Here is a 16,992-nt window from a genome sequence, read left to right as displayed (position 1 = left end):
GCTCACGAAGACTGTCAGAGCCGGTCTCATGTGCTGGGTAACGTGGAGTCATGAGGACAAGGGCCCTACCTGCACTCAGAAAAACACTCTGTTCAGCTCTCTAATCAGGAGCTCACATCGCCTGACTCGGTTTAGCAGGACGTCGATGTGAGGTCCAAGCTGAGCAAAGAGCACAATTCCTCCTTTACCCTGCTAGGCCCCGGAAGAGGTAGTGCCAACTAGGCCTCGCTCAGGCCAGCCCTCCTTCAGGGATCTTGCCACACTTTAACCCTGCACAGTAAAAGGTTCTTAGCGAAGTTCCCAGGGTTTCGCCATGCTCCCCCTCGGGAGCTCCACTCCTGCAGGGACTCATGTTTGCTGTGAACTAGGATAGGTGGCCCTGCTTCGAAAAGCAGTCTTTTCCCCTTTGGAAATGTGGATTCTTGTAGCCTCGGAGCTGCTTGCGAAACCCTAGGAAGGCCAGGCTTCTACTCACTGCAGGCACGCCCGGGGAGGAAACGAGTATGTTCCCCCAGAGAAACAGGCTGCTTGCAAGTGTCGAGGGGAGCTTCTCAGGTGCCCAGTGGGTCCCGTTTGTTTCCCTTCGCAGCTCCCATCCTGCAGGTCCTTATGCTGGCTGCTAACAAGCCTAGGTGGCTCTGCCGACAAAAGCAGCCTTTTCCCTTTGGAAGCTTGGATTCTAGTGTCTCAGGGGCTGCTTGCCAAACCTTGAAGTTGCCCAGGTTCTAACCTCAATAGGTACGCTTGCGTAGCAAACGAGCACTTTCCACCGAGAAACCGGGTTCCTGCCAGGTTGGAGAAGAGTTAATCCCGCAGACCTCGTTCCTCCTGGGAAAGCGCAAGGCCACACTGAGCCTCAGGGTAGTTCCTAAGTTTCCATCCGGTAAGCTCTGCGTGCCTCGGTTTCCATGAGGTCTCCACCGTTGTTGTGCTTCAATGGAAAGCGAGGATAGCTTTCAGGACTCCAAGCACTCTTGCTCTCGTACTGTTTCCCATGCTACCACACGGATCCCCCCCACGTCTCCTCTCTGTCTGCTGAGCCACAAGCTGCATTGTAGGCCCTTCGGAACACTTCTTGCATGCACAGCCCAAGGCGTCACACTGCTCTCTCTCTACCTTTTGAAACCTAGGTTGCCGCAGCTTCTCCACGCTGACGAAGACAGTCAGAGCCGGTCTCATGTGCTGGGTAACGTGGACTCAGTGAGGACAAGGGCCCTACCTGCACTCAGAAAAACACTCTGCTCAGCTCTCCATCCAGGAGCTCACACCGCCTGACTCGGTTTAGCAGGACGTCGATGTGAGGTCCAAGCTGAGCAAAGAGCACAATTCCTCCTTTACCCTGCTAGGCCACGGAAGAGGTAATGCCAACTAGGCCTCGCTCAGGCCAGCCCTCCTTCAGGGATCTTGCCACACTTTGAAGCCTGCACAGTAAAAGGTACTTAGCGAAGTTCCCAGGGTTTCGTCATGCTCTCCCTCGGCAGCTCCACTCCTGCAGGGACTCATGTTTGCTGTGAACTAGGATAGGTGGCCCTGCTTCGAAAAGCAGTCTTTTCCCCTTTGGAAATGTGGATTCTTGTAGCCTCGGAGCTGCTTGCGAAACCCTAGGAAGGCCAGGCTTCTACTCACTGCAGGCACGCCCGGGGAGGAAACGAGTATGTTCCCCCAGAGAAACAGGCTGCTTGCAAGTGTCGAGGGGAGCTTCTCAGGTGCCCAGTGGGTCCCGTTTGTTTCCCTTCGCAGCTCCCATCCTGCAGGTCCTTATGCTGGGTGCTAACAAGAGTAGGTGGCTCTGCCGACAAAAGCAGCCTTTTCCCTTTGGAAGCTTGGATTCTAGTGTCTCAGGGGCTGCTTGCCAAACCTTGAAGTTGCCCAGGTTCTAACCTCAATAGGTACGCTTGCGTAGCAAACCAGCACTTTCCCCCGAGAAACCGGGTTCCTGCCACGTTGGAGAAGAGTTAATCCCGCAGACCTCGTTCCTCCTGGGAAAGCGCAAGGCCACACTGAGCCTCAGGGTAGTGCCTAAGTTTCCACCCGGTAAGCTCTGCGTGCCTCCGTTTCCATGAGGTCTCCACCGTTGTTGTGTTTCAATGGAAAGCGAGGATAGCTTTCAGGACTCCAAGCACTCTTGCCTCCGTACCGTTTCCCATGCTACCACACGGAGCCCCCCCACGTCTCCTCTCTGTCTGCTGAGCCACAAGCAGCCGTGTAGGCCCTTCGGAACACTTCTTGCATGCACAGCCCAAGGCGTCACACTGCTCTCTCTCTACCTTTTGAAACCTAGGTTGCCGCAGCTTCTCCCAGCTCACGAAGACAGTCAGAGCCGGTCTCATGTGCTGGGTAACGTGGACTCAGTGAGGACAAGGGCCCTACCTGCACTCAGAAAAACACTCTGCTCAGCTCTCCATCCAGGCGGTCACACCGCCTGACTCGGTTTAGCAGGACGTCGATGTGAGGTCCAAGCTGAGCAAAGAGCACAATTCCTCCTTTACCCTGCAAGGCCCCGGAAGAGGTAGTGCCAACTAGGCCTCGCTCAGGCCAGCCCTCCTTCAGGGATATTGCCACACTTTGAAGCCTGCACTGTAAAAGGTACTTAGCGAAGTTCCCAGGGTTTCGCCATGCTCCCCCTCGGCAGCTCCACTCCTGCAGGGACTCATGTTTGCTGTGAACTAGGATAGGTGGCCCTGCTTCGAAAAGCAGTCTTTTCCCCTTTGGAAATGTGGATTCTTGTAGCCTCGGGGCTGCTTGCGAAACCCTAGGAAGGCCAGGCTTCTACTCACTGCAGGCACGCCCGGGGAGGAAACGAGTATGTTCCCCCAGAGAAACAGGCTGCTTGCAAGTGTCGAGGGGAGCTTCTCAGGTGCCCAGTGGGTCCCGTTTGTTTCCCTTCGCAGCTCCCATCCTGCAGGTCCTTATGCTGGGTGCTAACAAGAGTAGGTGGCTCTGCCGACAAAAGCAGCCTTTTCCCTTTGGAAGCTTGGATTCTAGTGTCTCAGGGGCTGCTTGCCAAACCTTGAAGTTGCCCAGGTTCTAACCTCCGTAGGTACGCTTGCTTAGCAAACGAGCACTTTCCCCCGAGAAACCGGGTTCCTGCCACGATGGAGAAGAGTTAATCCCGCAGACCTCGTTCCTCCTGGGAAAGCGCAAGGCCACACTGAGCCTCAGGGTAGTGCCTAAGTTTCCACCCGGTAAGCTCTGCGTGCCTCCGTTTCCATGAGGTCTCCACCGTTGTTGTGTTTCAATGGAAAGCGAGGATAGCTTTCAGGACTCCAAGCACTCTTGCCTCCGTACCGTTTCCCATGCTACCACACGGATCCCCCCCACGTCTCCTCTCAGGCTGCTGAGCCACAAGCTGCCGTGTAGGCCCTTCGGAACACTTCTTGCATGCACAGCCCAAGGCGTCACACTGCTCTCTCTCTACCTTTTGAAACCTAGGTTGCCGCAGCTTCTCCCAGCTCACGAAGACAGTCAGAGCCGGTCTCATGTGCTGGGTAACGTGGACTCAGTGAGGACAAGGGCCCTACCTGCACTCAGAAAAACACTCTGCTCAGCTCTCTATCCAGGAGCTCACACCGCCTGACTCGGTTTAGCAGGACGTCGATGTGAGGTCCAAGCTGAGCAAAGAGCACAATTCCTCCTTTACCCTGCTAGGCCCCGGAAGAGGTAGTGCCAACAAGGCCTCGCTCAGGCCAGCCCTCCTTCAGGGATCTTGCCACACTTTGAAGCCTGCACAGTAAAAGGTACTTAGCGAAGTTCCCAGGGTTTCGCCATGCTCTCCCTCGGCAGCTCCAATCCTGCAGGGACTCATGTTTGCTGTGAACTAGGATAGGTGGCCCTACTTCGAAAAGCAGTCTTTTCCCCTTTGAAAATGTGGATTCTTGTAGCCTCGGAGCTGTTTGAGAAACCCTAGGAAGGCCCAGCTTCTACTCACTGCAGGCACGCCCGGGGAGGAAACGAGTATGTTCCCCCAAAGAAACAGGCTGCTTGAAAGTGTCAAGGGGAGCTTCTCAGGTGCCCAGTGGGTCCCGTTTGTTTGCCTTCGCAGCTCCCATCCCTCAGGTACTTATGCTGTGTGCTAACAAGAGTAGGTGGCTCTGCCGACAAAAGCAGCCTTTTCCCTTTGGAAACTTGGATTCTAGTGTCTCAGGGGCTGCTTGCCAAACCTTGAAGTTGCCTAGGATCTAACCTCCGTAGGTACGCTTGCGTAGCAAACGAGCACTTTCCCCCGAGAAACCGGGTTCCTGCCAGGTTGGAGGAGAGTTAATCCCGCAGACCTCGTTCCTCCTGGGAAAGCGCAAGGCCACACTGAGCCTCAGGGTAGTGCCTAAGTTTCCACCAGGCAAGCTCTGCGTGTCTCGGTTTCCATGAGGTCTCCACCGTTGTTGTGTTTCAATGGAAAGCGAGGATAGCTTTCAGGACTCCAAGCACTCTTGCCTCCGTACCGTTTCCCATGCTACCACACGGATCCCCCCCACGTCTCCTCTCTGTCTGCTGAGCCACAAGCAGCCGTGTAGGCCCTTCGGAACACTTCTTGCATGCACAGCCCAAGGCGTCACACTGCTCTCTCTCTACCTTTTGAAACCTAGGTTGCCGCAGCTTCTCCCAGCTCACGAAGACAGTCAGAGCCCGTCTCATGTGCTGGGTAACTTGGACTCAGTGAGGACAAGGGCCCTACCTGCACTCAGAAAAACACTCTGCTCAGCTCTCCATCCAGGCGGTCACACCGCCTGACTCGGTTTAGCAGGACGTCGATGTGAGGTCCAAGCTGAGCAAAGAGCACAATTCCTCCTTTACCCTGCAAGGCCCCGGAAGAGCTAGTGCCAACTAGGCCTCGCTCAGGCCAGCCCTCCTTCAGGGATCTTGCCACACTTTGAAGCCTGCACTGTAAAAGGTACTTAGCGAAGTTCCCAGGGTTTCGCCATGCTCCCCCTCGGCAGCTCCACTCCTGCAGGGACTCATGTTTGCTGTGAACTAGGATAGGTGGCCCTGCTTCGAAAAGCAGTCTTTTCCCCTTTGGAAATGTGGATTCTTGTAGCCTCGGAGCTGCTTGCGAAACCCTAGGAAGGCCAGGCTTCTACTCACTGCAGGCACGCCCGGGGAGGAAACGAGTATGTTCCCCCAGAGAAACAGGCTGCTTGCAAGTGTCGAGGGGAGCTTCTCAGGTGCCCAGTGGGTCCCGTTTGTTTCCCTTCGCAGCTCCCATCCTGCAGGTCCTTATGCTGGGTGCTAACAAGAGTAGGTGGCTCTGCCGACAAAAGCAGCCTTTTCCCTTTGGAAGCTTGGATTCTAGTGTCTCAGGGGCTGCTTGCCAAACCTTGAAGTTGCCCAGGTTCTAACCTCAATAGGTACGCTTGCGTAGCAAACGAGCACTTTCCCCCGAGAAACCGGGTTCCTGCCACGTTGGAGAAGAGTTAATCCCGCAGACCTCGTTCCTCCTGAGAAAGAGCAAGGCCACACTGAGCCTCAGGGTAGTTCCTAAGTTTCCACCCGGTAAGCTCTGCGTGCCTCGGTTTCCATGAGGTCTCCACCGTTGTTGTGCTTCAATGGAAAGCGAGGATAGCTTTCAGGACTCCAAGCACTCTTGCTCTCGTACTGTTTCCCATGCTACCACACGGATCCCCCCCACGTCTCCTCTCTGTCTGCTGAGCCACAAGCTGCATTGTAGGCCCTTCGGAACACTTCTTGCATGCACAGCCCAAGGCGTCACACTGCTCCCTCTCTACCTTTTGAAACCTAGGTTGCCGCAGCTTCTCCACGCTGACGAAGACAGTCAGAGCCGGTCTCATGTGCTGGGTAACGTGGACTCAGTGAGGACAACGGCCCTACCTGCACTCAGAAAAACACTCTGCTCAGCTCTCCATCCAGGCGGTCACACCGCCTGACTCGGTTTAGCAGGACGTCGATGTGAGGTCCAAGCTGAGCAAAGAGCACAATTCCTCCTTTACCCTGCAAGGCCCCGGAAGAGGTAGTGCCAACTAGGCCTCGCTCAGGCCAGCCCTCCTTCAGGGATCTTGCCACACTTTGAAGCCTGCACTGTAAAAGGTACTTAGCGAAGTTCCCAGGGTTTCGCCATGCTCCCCCGCGGCAGCTCCACTCCTGCAGGGACTCATGTTTGCTGTGAACTAGGATAGGTGGCCCTGCTTCGAAAAGCAGTCTTTTCCCCTTTGGAAATGTGGATTCTTGTAGCCTCGGGGCTGCTTGCGAAACCCTAGGAAGGCCAGGCTTCTACTCACTGCAGGCACGCCCGGGGAGGAAACGAGTATGTTCCCCCAGAGAAACAGGCTGCTTGCAAGTGTCGAGGGGAGCTTCTCAGGTGCCCAGTGGGTCCCGTTTGTTTCCCTTCGCAGCTCCCATCCTGCAGGTCCTTATGCTGGGTGCTAACAAGAGTAGGTGGCTCTGCCGACAAAAGCAGCCTTTTCCCTTTGGAAGCTTGGATTCTAGTGTCTCAGGGGCTGCTTGCCAAACCTTGAAGTTGCCCAGGTTCTAACCTCCGTAGGTACGCTTGCTTAGCAAACGAGCACTTTCCCCCGAGAAACCGGGTTCCTGCCACGTTGGAGAAGAGTTAATCCCGCAGACCTCGTTCCTCCTGGGAAAGCGCAAGGCCACACTGAGCCTCAGGGTAGTGCCTAAGTTTCCACCCGGTAAGCTCTGCGTGCCTCCGTTTCCATGAGGTCTCCACCGTTGTTGTGTTTCAATGGAAAGCGAGGATAGCTTTCAGGACTCCAAGCACTCTTGCCTCCGTACCGTTTCCCATGCTACCACACGGATCCCCCCCACGTCTCCTCTCAGTCCGCTGAGCCACAAGCTGCCGAGTAGTCCCTTCGGAACACTTCTTGCATGCACAGCCCAAGGCGTCACACTGCTCTCTCTCTACCTTTTGAAACCTAGGTTGCCGCAGCTTCTCCCAGCTCACGAAGACAGTCAGAGCCGGTCTCATGTGCTGGGTAACGTGGACTCAGTGAGGACAAGGGCCCTACCTGCACTCAGAAAAACACTCTGCTCAGCTCTCTATCCAGGAGCTCACACCGCCTGACTCGGTTTAGCAGGACGTCGATGTGAGGTCCAAGCTGAGCAAAGAGCACAAATCCTCCTTTACCCTGCTAGGCCCCGGAAGAGGTAGTGCCAACAAGGCCTCGCTCAGGCCAGCCCTCCTTCAGGGATCTTGCCACACTTTGAAGCCTGCACAGTAAAAGGTACTTAGCGAAGTTCCCAGGGTTTCGCCATGCTCTCCCTCGGCAGCTCCACTCCTGCAGGGACTCATGTTTGCTGTGAACTAGGATAGGTGGCCCTGCTTCGAAAAGCAGTCTTTTCCCCTTTGGAAATGTGGATTCTTGTAGCCTCGGAGCTGTTTGAGAAACCCTAGGAAGGCCCAGCTTCTACTCACTGCAGGCACGCCCGGGGAGGAAACGAGTATGTTCCCCCAGAGAAACAGGCTGCTTGCAAGTGTCGAGGGGAGCTTCTCAGGTGCCCAGTGGGTCCCGTTTGTTTCCCTTCGCAGCTCCCATCCTGCAGGTCCTTATGCTGGGTGCTAACAAGAGTAGGTGGCTCTGCCGACAAAAGCAGCCTTTTCCCTTTGGAAGCTTGGATTCTAGTGTCTCAGGGGCTGCTTGCCAAACCTTGAAGTTGCCCAGGTTCTAACCTCAATAGGTACGCTTGCGTAGCAAACGAGCACTTTCCCCCGAGAAACCGGGTTCCTGCCACGTTGGAGAAGAGTTAATCCCGCAGACCTCGTTCCTCCTGGGAAAGCGCAAGGCCACACTGAGCCTCAGGGTAGTGCCTAAGTTTCCACCCGGTAAGCTCTGCGTGCCTCCGTTTCCATGAGGTCTCCACCGTTGTTGTGTTTCAATGGAAAGCGAGGATAGCTTTCAGGACTCCAAGCACTCTTGCCTCCGTACCGTTTCCCATGCTACCACACGGATCCCCCCCACGTCTCCTCTCTGTCTGCTGAGCCACAAGCTGCCGTGTAGGCCCTTCGGAACACTTCTTGCATGCACAGCCCAAGGCGTCACACTGCTCTCTCTCTACCTTTTGAAACCTATGTTGCCGCAGCTTCTCCCAGCTCACGAAGACTGTCAGAGCCGGTCTCATGTGCTGGGTAACGTGGAGTCATGAGGACAAGGGCCCTACCTGCACTCAGAAAAACACTCTGTTCAGCTCTCTAATCAGGAGCTCACATCGCCTGACTCGGTTTAGCAGGACGTCGATGTGAGGTCCAAGCTGAGCAAAGAGCACAATTCCTCCTTTACCCTGCTAGGCCCCGGAAGAGGTAGTGCCAACTAGGCCTCGCTCAGGCCAGCCCTCCTTCAGGGATCTTGCCACACTTTGAAGCCTGCACAGTAAAAGGTTCTTAGCGAAGTTCCCAGGGTTTCGCCATGCTCCCCCTCGGGAGCTCCACTCCTGCAGGGACTCATGTTTGCTGTGAACTAGGATAGGTGGCCCTGCTTCGAAAAGCAGTCTTTTCCCCTTTGGAAATGTGGATTCTTGTAGCCTCGGAGCTGCTTGCGAAACCCTAGGAAGGCCAGGCTTCTACTCACTGCAGGCACGCCCGGGGAGGAAACGAGTATGTTCCCCCAGAGAAACAGGCTGCTTGCAAGTGTCGAGGGGAGCTTCTCAGGTGCCCAGTGGGTCCCGTTTGTTTCCCTTCGCAGCTCCCATCCTGCAGGTCCTTATGCTGGCTGCTAACAAGCCTAGGTGGCTCTGCCGACAAAAGCAGCCTTTTCCCTTTGGAAGCTTGGATTCTAGTGTCTCAGGGGCTGCTTGCCAAACCTTGAAGTTGCCCAGGTTCTAACCTCAATAGGTACGCTTGCGTAGCAAACGAGCACTTTCCACCGAGAAACCGGGTTCCTGCCAGGTTGGAGAAGAGTTAATCCCGCAGACCTCGTTCCTCCTGGGAAAGCGCAAGGCCACACTGAGCCTCAGGGTAGTTCCTAAGTTTCCATCCGGTAAGCTCTGCGTGCCTCGGTTTCCATGAGGTCTCCACCGTTGTTGTGCTTCAATGGAAAGCGAGGATAGCTTTCAGGACTCCAAGCACTCTTGCTCTCGTACTGTTTCCCATGCTACCACACGGATCCCCCCCACGTCTCCTCTCTGTCTGCTGAGCCACAAGCTGCATTGTAGGCCCTTCGGAACACTTCTTGCATGCACAGCCCAAGGCGTCACACTGCTCTCTCTCTACCTTTTGAAACCTAGGTTGCCGCAGCTTCTCCACGCTGACGAAGACAGTCAGAGCCGGTCTCATGTGCTGGGTAACGTGGACTCAGTGAGGACAAGGGCCCTACCTGCACTCAGAAAAACACTCTGCTCAGCTCTCCATCCAGGAGCTCACACCGCCTGACTCGGTTTAGCAGGACGTCGATGTGAGGTCCAAGCTGAGCAAAGAGCACAATTCCTCCTTTACCCTGCTAGGCCACGGAAGAGGTAATGCCAACTAGGCCTCGCTCAGGCCAGCCCTCCTTCAGGGATCTTGCCACACTTTGAAGCCTGCACAGTAAAAGGTACTTAGCGAAGTTCCCAGGGTTTCGTCATGCTCTCCCTCGGCAGCTCCACTCCTGCAGGGACTCATGTTTGCTGTGAACTAGGATAGGTGGCCCTGCTTCGAAAAGCAGTCTTTTCCCCTTTGGAAATGTGGATTCTTGTAGCCTCGGAGCTGCTTGCGAAACCCTAGGAAGGCCAGGCTTCTACTCACTGCAGGCACGCCCGGGGAGGAAACGAGTATGTTCCCCCAGAGAAACAGGCTGCTTGCAAGTGTCGAGGGGAGCTTCTCAGGTGCCCAGTGGGTCCCGTTTGTTTCCCTTCGCAGCTCCCATCCTGCAGGTCCTTATGCTGGGTGCTAACAAGAGTAGGTGGCTCTGCCGACAAAAGCAGCCTTTTCCCTTTGGAAGCTTGGATTCTAGTGTCTCAGGGGCTGCTTGCCAAACCTTGAAGTTGCCCAGGTTCTAACCTCAATAGGTACGCTTGCGTAGCAAACCAGCACTTTCCCCCGAGAAACCGGGTTCCTGCCACGTTGGAGAAGAGTTAATCCCGCAGACCTCGTTCCTCCTGGGAAAGCGCAAGGCCACACTGAGCCTCAGGGTAGTGCCTAAGTTTCCACCCGGTAAGCTCTGCGTGCCTCCGTTTCCATGAGGTCTCCACCGTTGTTGTGTTTCAATGGAAAGCGAGGATAGCTTTCAGGACTCCAAGCACTCTTGCCTCCGTACCGTTTCCCATGCTACCACACGGAGCCCCCCCACGTCTCCTCTCTGTCTGCTGAGCCACAAGCAGCCGTGTAGGCCCTTCGGAACACTTCTTGCATGCACAGCCCAAGGCGTCACACTGCTCTCTCTCTACCTTTTGAAACCTAGGTTGCCGCAGCTTCTCCCAGCTCACGAAGACAGTCAGAGCCGGTCTCATGTGCTGGGTAACGTGGACTCAGTGAGGACAAGGGCCCTACCTGCACTCAGAAAAACACTCTGCTCAGCTCTCCATCCAGGCGGTCACACCGCCTGACTCGGTTTAGCAGGACGTCGATGTGAGGTCCAAGCTGAGCAAAGAGCACAATTCCTCCTTTACCCTGCAAGGCCCCGGAAGAGGTAGTGCCAACTAGGCCTCGCTCAGGCCAGCCCTCCTTCAGGGATCTTGCCACACTTTGAAGCCTGCACTGTAAAAGGTACTTAGCGAAGTTCCCAGGGTTTCGCCATGCTCCCCCTCGGCAGCTCCACTCCTGCAGGGACTCATGTTTGCTGTGAACTAGGATAGGTGGCCCTGCTTCGAAAAGCAGTCTTTTCCCCTTTGGAAATGTGGATTCTTGTAGCCTCGGGGCTGCTTGCGAAACCCTAGGAAGGCCAGGCTTCTACTCACTGCAGGCACGCCCGGGGAGGAAACGAGTATGTTCCCCCAGAGAAACAGGCTGCTTGCAAGTGTCGAGGGGAGCTTCTCAGGTGCCCAGTGGGTCCCGTTTGTTTCCCTTCGCAGCTCCCATCCTGCAGGTCCTTATGCTGGGTGCTAACAAGAGTAGGTGGCTCTGCCGACAAAAGCAGCCTTTTCCCTTTGGAAGCTTGGATTCTAGTGTCTCAGGGGCTGCTTGCCAAACCTTGAAGTTGCCCAGGTTCTAACCTCCGTAGGTACGCTTGCTTAGCAAACGAGCACTTTCCCCCGAGAAACCGGGTTCCTGCCACGATGGAGAAGAGTTAATCCCGCAGACCTCGTTCCTCCTGGGAAAGCGCAAGGCCACACTGAGCCTCAGGGTAGTGCCTAAGTTTCCACCCGGTAAGCTCTGCGTGCCTCCGTTTCCATGAGGTCTCCACCGTTGTTGTGTTTCAATGGAAAGCGAGGATAGCTTTCAGGACTCCAAGCACTCTTGCCTCCGTACCGTTTCCCATGCTACCACACGGATCCCCCCCACGTCTCCTCTCAGGCTGCTGAGCCACAAGCTGCCGTGTAGGCCCTTCGGAACACTTCTTGCATGCACAGCCCAAGGCGTCACACTGCTCTCTCTCTACCTTTTGAAACCTAGGTTGCCGCAGCTTCTCCCAGCTCACGAAGACAGTCAGAGCCGGTCTCATGTGCTGGGTAACGTGGACTCAGTGAGGACAAGGGCCCTACCTGCACTCAGAAAAACACTCTGCTCAGCTCTCTATCCAGGAGCTCACACCGCCTGACTCGGTTTAGCAGGACGTCGATGTGAGGTCCAAGCTGAGCAAAGAGCACAATTCCTCCTTTACCCTGCTAGGCCCCGGAAGAGGTAGTGCCAACAAGGCCTCGCTCAGGCCAGCCCTCCTTCAGGGATCTTGCCACACTTTGAAGCCTGCACAGAAAAAGGTACTTAGCGAAGTTCCCAGGGTTTCGCCATGCTCTCCCTCGGCAGCTCCAATCCTGCAGGGACTCATGTTTGCTGTGAACTAGGATAGGTGGCCCTACTTCGAAAAGCAGTCTTTTCCCCTTTGAAAATGTGGATTCTTGTAGCCTCGGAGCTGTTTGAGAAACCCTAGGAAGGCCCAGCTTCTACTCACTGCAGGCACGCCCGGGGAGGAAACGAGTATGTTCCCCCAAAGAAACAGGCTGCTTGCAAGTGTCAAGGGGAGCTTCTCAGGTGCCCAGTGGGTCCCGTTTGTTTGCCTTCGCAGCTCCCATCCCTCAGGTACTTATGCTGTGTGCTAACAAGAGTAGGTGGCTCTGCCGACAAAAGCAGCCTTTTCCCTTTGGAAACTTGGATTCTAGTGTCTCAGGGGCTGCTTGCCAAACCTTGAAGTTGCCTAGGATCTAACCTCCGTAGGTACGCTTGCGTAGCAAACGAGCACTTTCCCCCGAGAAACCGGGTTCCTTCCAGGTTGGAGGAGAGTTAATCCCGCAGACCTCGTTCCTCCTGGGAAAGCGCAAGGCCACACTGAGCCTCAGGGTAGTGCCTAAGTTTCCACCAGGCAAGCTCTGCGTGTCTCGGTTTCCATGAGGTCTCCACCGTTGTTGTGTTTCAATGGAAAGCGAGGATAGCTTTCAGGACTCCAAGCACTCTTGCCTCCGTACCGTTTCCCATGCTACCACACGGATCCCCCCCACGTCTCCTCTCTGTCTGCTGAGGCACAAGCAGCCGTGTAGGCCCTTCGGAACACTTCTTGCATGCACAGCCCAAGGCGTCACACTGCTCTCTCTCTACCTTTTGAAACCTAGGTTGCCGCAGCTTCTCCCAGCTCACGAAGACAGTCAGAGCCCGTCTCATGTGCTGGGTAACGTGGAGTCATGAGGACAAGGGCCCTACCTGCACTCAGAAAAACACTCTGCTCAGCTCTCTATCCAGGAGCTCACACCGCCTGACTCGGTTTAGCAGGACGTCGATGTGAGGTCCAAGCTGAGCAAAGAGCACAAATCCTCCTTTACCCTGCTAGGCCCCGGAAGAGGTAGTGCCAACAAGGCCTCGCTCAGGCCAGCCCTCCTTCAGGGATCTTGCCACACTTTGAAGCCTGCACAGTAAAAGGTACTTAGCGAAGTTCCCAGGGTTTCGCCATGCTCTCCCTCGGCAGCTCCACTCCTGCAGGGACTCATGTTTGCTGTGAACTAGGATAGGTGGCCCTGCTTCGAAAAGCAGTCTTTTCCCCTTTGGAAATGTGGATTCTTGTAGCCTCGGAGCTGTTTGAGAAACCCTAGGAAGGCCCAGCTTCTACTCACTGCAGGCACGCCCGGGGAGGAAACGAGTATGTTCCCCCAGAGAAACAGGCTGCTTGCAAGTGTCGAGGGGAGCTTCTCAGGTGCCCAGTGGGTCCCGTTTGTTTCCCTTCGCAGCTCCCATCCTGCAGGTCCTTATGCTGGGTGCTAACAAGAGTAGGTGGCTCTGCCGACAAAAGCAGCCTTTTCCCTTTGGAAGCTTGGATTCTAGTGTCTCAGGGGCTGCTTGCCAAACCTTGAAGTTGCCCAGGTTCTAACCTCAATAGGTACGCTTGCGTAGCAAACGAGCACTTTCCCCCGAGAAACCGGGTTCCTGCCACGTTGGAGAAGAGTTAATCCCGCAGACCTCGTTCCTCCTGGGAAAGCGCAAGGCCACACTGAGCCTCAGGGTAGTGCCTAAGTTTCCACCCGGTAAGCTCTGCGTGCCTCCGTTTCCATGAGGTCTCCACCGTTGTTGTGTTTCAATGGAAAGCGAGGATAGCTTTCAGGACTCCAAGCACTCTTGCCTCCGTACCGTTTCCCATGCTACCACACGGATCCCCCCCACGTCTCCTCTCTGTCTGCTGAGCCACAAGCTGCCGTGTAGGCCCTTCGGAACACTTCTTGCATGCACAGCCCAAGGCGTCACACTGCTCTCTCTCTACCTTTTGAAACCTATGTTGCCGCAGCTTCTCCCAGCTCACGAAGACTGTCAGAGCCGGTCTCATGTGCTGGGTAACGTGGAGTCATGAGGACAAGGGCCCTACCTGCACTCAGAAAAACACTCTGTTCAGCTCTCTAATCAGGAGCTCACATCGCCTGACTCGGTTTAGCAGGACGTCGATGTGAGGTCCAAGCTGAGCAAAGAGCACAATTCCTCCTTTACCCTGCTAGGCCCCGGAAGAGGTAGTGCCAACTAGGCCTCGCTCAGGCCAGCCCTCCTTCAGGGATCTTGCCACACTTTGAAGCCTGCACAGTAAAAGGTTCTTAGCGAAGTTCCCAGGGTTTCGCCATGCTCCCCCTCGGGAGCTCCACTCCTGCAGGGACTCATGTTTGCTGTGAACTAGGATAGGTGGCCCTGCTTCGAAAAGCAGTCTTTTCCCCTTTGGAAATGTGGATTCTTGTAGCCTCGGAGCTGCTTGCGAAACCCTAGGAAGGCCAGGCTTCTACTCACTGCAGGCACGCCCGGGGAGGAAACGAGTATGTTCCCCCAGAGAAACAGGCTGCTTGCAAGTGTCGAGGGGAGCTTCTCAGGTGCCCAGTGGGTCCCGTTTGTTTCCCTTCGCAGCTCCCATCCTGCAGGTCCTTATGCTGGCTGCTAACAAGCCTAGGTGGCTCTGCCGACAAAAGCAGCCTTTTCCCTTTGGAAGCTTGGATTCTAGTGTCTCAGGGGCTGCTTGCCAAACCTTGAAGTTGCCCAGGTTCTAACCTCAATAGGTACGCTTGCGTAGCAAACGAGCACTTTCCACCGAGAAACCGGGTTCCTGCCAGGTTGGAGAAGAGTTAATCCCGCAGACCTCGTTCCTCCTGGGAAAGCGCAAGGCCACACTGAGCCTCAGGGTAGTTCCTAAGTTTCCATCCGGTAAGCTCTGCGTGCCTCGGTTTCCATGAGGTCTCCACCGTTGTTGTGCTTCAATGGAAAGCGAGGATAGCTTTCAGGACTCCAAGCACTCTTGCTCTCGTACTGTTTCCCATGCTACCACACGGATCCCCCCCACGTCTCCTCTCTGTCTGCTGAGCCACAAGCTGCATTGTAGGCCCTTCGGAACACTTCTTGCATGCACAGCCCAAGGCGTCACACTGCTCTCTCTCTACCTTTTGAAACCTAGGTTGCCGCAGCTTCTCCACGCTGACGAAGAGAGTCAGAGCCGGTCTCATGTGCTGGGTAACGTGGACTCAGTGAGGACAAGGGCCCTACCTGCACTCAGAAAAACACTCTGCTCAGCTCTCCATCCAGGAGCTCACACCGCCTGACTCGGTTTAGCAGGACGTCGATGTGAGGTCCAAGCTGAGCAAAGAGCACAATTCCTCCTTTACCCTGCTAGGCCACGGAAGAGGTAATGCCAACTAGGCCTCGCTCAGGCCAGCCCTCCTTCAGGGATCTTGCCACACTTTGAAGCCTGCACAGTAAAAGGTACTTAGCGAAGTTCCCAGGGTTTCGTCATGCTCTCCCTCGGCAGCTCCACTCCTGCAGGGACTCATGTTTGCTGTGAACTAGGATAGGTGGCCCTGCTTCGAAAAGCAGTCTTTTCCCCTTTGGAAATGTGGATTCTTGTAGCCTCGGAGCTGCTTGCGAAACCCTAGGAAGGCCAGGCTTCTACTCACTGCAGGCACGCCCGGGGAGGAAACGAGTATGTTCCCCCAGAGAAACAGGCTGCTTGCAAGTGTCGAGGGGAGCTTCTCAGGTGCCCAGTGGGTCCCGTTTGTTTCCCTTCGCAGCTCCCATCCTGCAGGTCCTTATGCTGGGTGCTAACAAGAGTAGGTGGCTCTGCCGACAAAAGCAGCCTTTTCCCTTTGGAAGCTTGGATTCTAGTGTCTCAGGGGCTGCTTGCCAAACCTTGAAGTTGCCCAGGTTCTAACCTCAATAGGTACGCTTGCGTAGCAAACCAGCACTTTCCCCCGAGAAACCGGGTTCCTGCCACGTTGGAGAAGAGTTAATCCCGCAGACCTCGTTCCTCCTGGGAAAGCGCAAGGCCACACTGAGCCTCAGGGTAGTGCCTAAGTTTCCACCCGGTAAGCTCTGCGTGCCTCCGTTTCCATGAGGTCTCCACCGTTGTTGTGTTTCAATGGAAAGCGAGGATAGCTTTCAGGACTCCAAGCACTCTTGCCTCCGTACCGTTTCCCATGCTACCACACGGAGCCCCCCCACGTCTCCTCTCTGTCTGCTGAGCCACAAGCAGCCGTGTAGGCCCTTCGGAACACTTCTTGCATGCACAGCCCAAGGCGTCACACTGCTCTCTCTCTACCTTTTGAAACCTAGGTTGCCGCAGCTTCTCCCAGCTCACGAAGACAGTCAGAGCCGGTCTCATGTGCTGGGTAACGTGGACTCAGTGAGGACAAGGGCCCTACCTGCACTCAGAAAAACACTCTGCTCAGCTCTCCATCCAGGCGGTCACACCGCCTGACTCGGTTTAGCAGGACGTCGATGTGAGGTCCAAGCTGAGCAAAGAGCACAATTCCTCCTTTACCCTGCAAGGCCCCGGAAGAGGTAGTGCCAACTAGGCCTCGCTCAGGCCAGCCCTCCTTCAGGGATCTTGCCACACTTTGAAGCCTGCACTGTAAAAGGTACTTAGCGAAGTTCCCAGGGTTTCGCCATGCTCCCCCTCGGCAGCTCCACTCCTGCAGGGACTCATGTTTGCTGTGAACTAGGATAGGTGGCCCTGCTTCGAAAAGCAGTCTTTTCCCCTTTGGAAATGTGGATTCTTGTAGCCTCGGGGCTGCTTGCGAAACCCTAGGAAGGCCAGGCTTCTACTCACTGCAGGCACGCCCGGGGAGGAAACGAGTATGTTCCCCCAGAGAAACAGGCTGCTTGCAAGTGTCGAGGGGAGCTTCTCAGGTGCCCAGTGGGTCCCGTTTGTTTCCCTTCGCAGCTCCCATCCTGCAGGTCCTTATGCTGGGTGCTAACAAGAGTAGGTGGCTCTGCCGACAAAAGCAGCCTTTTCCCTTTGGAAGCTTGGATTCTAGTGTCTCAGGGGCTGCTTGCCAAACCTTGAAGTTGCCCAGGTTCTAACCTCCGTAGGTACGCTTGCTTAGCAAACGAGCACTTTCCCCCGAGAAACCGGGTTCCTGCCACGATGGAGAAGAGTTAATCCCGCAGACCTCGTTCCTGCTGGGAAAGCGCAAGGCCACACTGAGCCTCAGGGTAGTGCCTAAGTTTCCACC

The sequence above is a fragment of the Balaenoptera physalus genome, assembly GCF_965194825.1.
Source record: "Balaenoptera physalus genome assembly, chromosome: 13".
In the NCBI taxonomy this organism is placed as follows: Eukaryota; Metazoa; Chordata; class Mammalia; order Artiodactyla; family Balaenopteridae; genus Balaenoptera; species Balaenoptera physalus.
Note: the sequence above shows the minus strand (reverse complement) of the source record.